Here is a 5,854-nt window from a genome sequence, read left to right as displayed (position 1 = left end):
TGTGTGTGTGTGTGTGTGTGTGTGTGTGTGTGTGTGTGTGTGTGTGTGTATATATATATGTGTATGTATGTATATGCATATGTGTATAATGCAAAGCTCTTTTTATAAGCTAAAAAAATGTTTAAACTTTATTTCATCGAAATTAATAAAACAATATTATTAATTATATTAAAATGTAAATCAAATTATAAATAAATATATATTTATATACAAACTGAAATATGTATGTACATACATAGATACATATTTAAATCGATAAGTATGTGGGTCGTTTAATAAGTTTGGTAAAAAAGCAAGTAAAACACATTTTTTTTGGAAAAAATCTGCTTTATTTCTCAACATAGTCTCCATCAAGGGCTATACTCGTTGGACTTAGTCCAACGAGTTTCCAATTTTTTAATACCGTCGGAAAAGTAGGCTGTCTCAAAGTCTGCAAAATACCCATTGACGGCGACAATGACTTCCTCATTTGACGAGAATTTCTTCCCACCGAGCCAAGTTTTTAAGTTTGGGAACAGAAAGAAGTCACATGGGGCCAAATCCGGAGAATAGGGTGAGGAATCAATTCATAGCCCAATTCGTAGTTATGTCGTTGCAACGGTCGACTTGTGGGACGGCGCGTTGTCTTGATGGAAGAGCACTTTTTTGCGCGCCAATCTCGCTTCAAATGACTATCAAACGTAAACTATGCATCCTTTCTGGCTGAAATTTGGCTTGAAGGGATTCGAAGAGTGGATCTTTCGAGATGTCGCGTCATCAAATGGATTGTAGCGCCATTTCATGGAAATTTACCAAACTTATCAAACGACTCACGTACTATCTTGATCAAAAAGTTCCCGGATTTATCACCAGGTGATGCTCTGAGTCAGCTAATTTGAGTTCTGTTTTTTGGTTAGGTTGCCACATCTATCATTGACATTTTCACCAAATTTTATCACCATAGTTTGACATTTGTAAAAGTTACGCCGTCTTGAGTACATCTACCTCTGCACGTATTTTCGATTTTTTACAGTTTTAAAAATGGAGTTGAATTTTCAACAACGAGTTTGTATTAATTTTCCGTTAAATATGGATTCAATGGTGTGAAAACCTTGGAAATGTTGGGAAACTGATTTTTTTTCTGTTCGATCGAGTCAAAAAACCATTACAGGGAACGCGTTTTAACAGCCGAAAGGAGGTAATGGAAAAATCGAAGACGGCTCTGATGGCTATATCGACAATAGAGTTCCAGAAATGTTTCGAGAGCTGGATCAAGCGCTGGCATAAGTGCGTTGCAGTCGATGGGAATACTTGAAGGGGACAATATCACTTTTGATGAATAAAACTTGTATTTCGAATTTTCTGAATGAATTCCGGGAACTTTTTGATCAAGATAGTATATATTTATATTATATTTTATTTTATTTTATTTTATGCTTTTCCTCTTTTTTTTTTACATTTTTAAGTACATTTATGATCCTAGTGTACTAGATATTACATTTTGCCATCAGGGTATCATGAAACTTTTTTCTTAGGATGAAAAGTGAAAACTGGAAAATTTCTCCATTAACTTCAATGGTTAAAATTTTCACTTTTCACTTTGCATCCTAGGAATACAGTTTCATGATTGATATCTTAATGACAGTACGTTTTAAATTTTCGCAACACACGCAAATAATGTTCTTTGTTTTTTATTCTTTTTGTTTTTTATCTAAAATTTTATCATTTCATCCAATAATTGGGTCATGTTACTAGCAATCCATTAACTGCTACAATTATCTTGTAACTACACTGCAGATATATTTATGCAAAATATTTAAAGAATATTAACCATCGGACAGTTAGTAGTCGATCGTTGTTCATTAAAGAGTTATTAAAAAGAAAAGTAAAAAGATTGAGATTGCCATCTATAAATATGCAATTTATGCAAAATATGCATTTTATACAAAATATTCAGTTAAGTATTTTGCATAAATATCCGCAGTCTACTTATAACAAATAATAAATTTCTTCAGTCTGAATTAAGATCAAGAAATTACAACTGTATATTAACACGTACCATCTGCCATTTTCGGCATATCTTCTCATATCACGTTCTTCTAATATCGCGTTCTGTTTTAGTCTCGAGCATATTCCAATCTATAGATAAGCGATCTGTAAGATCTTTTATCTAGAAACATCATCGATATATTCGATATACGGATGCAATCTTCAACAGTTACAACATCAACAAAGTTTAATAGCGTTTTCTCTTGAGATACACTGAGTGTAACCTCGCACTAGAGTTGCGTGTGAGTACTGCATCAGTGCTGCACGCTGCACTGTATAAGTGTACGTATGCCATGATGTACACTATTTCATGCTATCGTGTTTAATTCTGCTGCCGGTTGACTTCCATTTTCAAATTTTTAATGTCACATTGGCTCTACACCTTTTTGAGGTCATATAGCAAAACCTACTTCGTGCATAAAATTTGCACTACACTATAGCCATGGAAACAAGTTACACTGAATGAGTTCGCCTACCACCAGCCAAGGAAACATGCTATACTATCCGAGTGTTGCACTGGTAGGCGATAGTGCAGCCAAGAGAAAACATCATAAGATCTTACAAAGAAATTGAATTGAAACTATGGCTTAACTTAAGATTAGAATGTCGATACCCTACGTAATAATAAAACGTACTTTCTGGCTATTAAATTGATACGTGAAAATAAACAAATATATGTAATTTTGTTAAAAATAAAATTACATTTATTCTCTAAAAATACTACAGTTGAATATATATCATAATTATCCGTATAATGCCGGTATTATTCTGGAACAGCAAAAACTTTTTATAACTTACCATAATATTTTATTTGCATTTTGGACTCGTATGATCTAGAAAGCAAAACATTCACCAAAGTTTATTGCAATTTATGCAGTTGTTTTCTATTGCTGAAACGTGAGTAATAGTTTGAGAACTGCTTAATGTGTGCGAATACAGACGTTTATTGTACTCTCTAACGTATTTAATACCAAAGAATATTACTAAAGAATATTAGAATGTACATGTGATATCTCTTAAAAAAATCGACTGTTAAATGCTGTCCACTTGCGCCTCTTAATACTTACGTTATATTATTACGAAACCTATACTTATTATAAGTGCCCATGATGGAAACTCGCATGATCGCCGTACTCCCTCGGGTGAAGAGAAAATGACGAATGCGGAGCGGTGTATCTGAAATATTAATTTATTTATAACCGATACTTGCGGGAATGAAAACACTTTCCAAGAAAAGCTTCCTCGAGAAATTCAGATAACATTGTAGTGCCAAGAAGACAATTTCTTTATGAAGTATGGAACCCAATAGGGAAATTATTACGATATCAGTAAAAAAAAAGGTATCTGACATTAATTAGTCAATGGCCTTATCAAAAACCGAAAGAGAATTTGTTTTTCTTGATCCTTATTCTTATTATTGATGTCAATTCTCGTTACACAGGTAATGTTAACTATCGTCGGATCTCTTTTTTTTTAGAAAGTAGAGATTCCGCACCAAGACAATTTGTTCGTAATTAATAAATTTATATAATTTATATAATTATACGTAAATTTATATATACGTGAATGTAACCACATTTTTCAGGCGGCAAGATTTTTCATATGCGACAACATGTAGTGTATCTTTGAAACTTTACTTTCACACTGGCAGCGATTATTCCAGTGAAAATATTGTAAATTAGACAAATAATTAGCAGTTTAAATATAATTTTTTTTTAATGTAGATTTTTTTAATGAAAGATACATTGTTGTTAGATTTCATTATTATAACAAAATGTAAAAAAGAATACATTTCTTATAGATTTTAATATTGTTGTTATGTAGCTGCATAACACAGTTTCACTTACCTGTAAATCTTCAGAGTGACTTATCTTCATATAAAGATCCATCAAAAACTCATCATTAGACTTAATTATCCGTCGTCGTCACGCAAGATTGGGAGCACGCAAAACACAAGGCTTAGTAGGATATACAGATGACATTTATTTAATTACTTTATTATTTATGCTACTGAATGCTATATTCGTAGTAGGTATTTCTATAATTATATCGATAGATCATGCGTGAATCCGTAGAATGCGTGAGGTTTGCCGCGCGAGTTTTACAGCCCGTGTGTGAACGCGTATGTTATAATGATTACGCGTGTGTAAATTAATTACAAGGGGAAAATAGGGGGCCGAACGCGAGGGGTGGTTGGGGGGGGTGGACGCCGCTCTGAATATGCGGGCGCGCCATCGTCGAAGAAGTTGCCCCTCTCGACGAATCGTCGATCATGCGCGATCAAGAGCTCTTGATCCGCTCCGATTTCTCCGGCTGATTCGCGGAGAACTGTGCGCACGCGACTCGATTTATAATACCTAAGTTTCTCTCTTTTTTTTTTCTCTTCATGCTCTTCGATCGCGATTGATATCGAATCGGTCCCTCTCGATTGCAAATACGTAAACTAATAAACGGGGACTCAATCACTATCTCGAACTTTGTCCTTCAATTCTTTCAGCTTCCTAATTTTCATTCGATATCCCAGAGAAAATCGTCATTAAAGAGGAATATCCACGTCATGTCTGTTCGTGACTTGATAACTCACTCTTGCTTGAAATAGTGAAGGAATTAGACGCGCCTTTCTCTCGGGATAAATTCTCGTTTTTCTCTTCTCTCTCATTTTTTTACAACCACCGCTCGCATATATCTGCCAAAAAAATATATTCTTAAATAAGGAATGCAGAAGGGTCGAGGTAACGATCGAGTCCGAATACATACATTTAAGAACTTAGCAATATAGTACATATACAAGGACGTATGTAACGTAAGGCGCAGTTCCCATCTAGGGATTGCGATGATCCATTGCCATCATCTTATCCGATTGGATCAAAGTAACTTGACAATAAAATTACTAATATCCTCCTCCGTCGCGATACATTTCGATTGATCATTTAGATCTGTTCTTGTCAGCTGCAATTCTTTTCACGCTTTCTACACTTAAAACGAAGCAACTATAAGTTTACGCTTTGGAAAGAGAAAAAAGGAAGAGGAAAAGCGTAGAATCGTGCATCCAGAAAGAACAGACTAAATGAATGCGGCCAGAGAGAAGATCCGCAGAAAATCTTCTTATGGAACTCACATATTCTATTCTTTATACAAAATACCATGTAGGATATCCTGAACGCTAGAGAGAGAGAGCGATCGAGATTACTATTTTTTTCTCTTATTTCCTTTGAAAGTAAGAATAATAATCTGCGTGCTAAATTAATCTGTAAATTATCGAAGATATACTGGGTGCATTTTGATTTTATGAAAAGAACGATGCGTTTGAAACGATACTTAACAAATGTATACAATCGATGATACAGCAGTGAAATCCAATCAATGATCTTTTCAGTGCTATAGGTATTTGAATCATTAGAACATTAGCATAGTAAAACGTATACGAGTATGTTACATTTAAATAGAAAACGCATCGTATATAAATCTTAAAGAAATTTCTCTCATGTATGGTATATCATTCTCACGTACGAATTGGAATTATATAAAAACGTCGCGTATCCAATCATTGTCTATTAAATTTGTTACAATGAATGTCCTAACAATCATTCATTACCGGCCACAAAGCACAATCGTTTCAGACGTAATTATTTTCCCAAAACAAATACTTTCGTTAATTTAGACATGTTTCTCACAAATCGTAAATATTTAGTGTCTGTAAGATCCAAAAACACCATCTATATATGCACCAATATTGTTCAATATAAATTATATAATATCAAGAATTGCGTTCAAACAAATCGAATTGCACTACTTGTAGAAAAATATCATAATGTACTTAATAATT

Source organism: Atta cephalotes (assembly GCF_000143395.1).
Source record: "Atta cephalotes unplaced genomic scaffold scaffold00032, whole genome shotgun sequence".
NCBI lineage: Eukaryota > Metazoa > Arthropoda > Insecta > Hymenoptera > Formicidae > Atta > Atta cephalotes.
Note: the sequence above shows the minus strand (reverse complement) of the source record.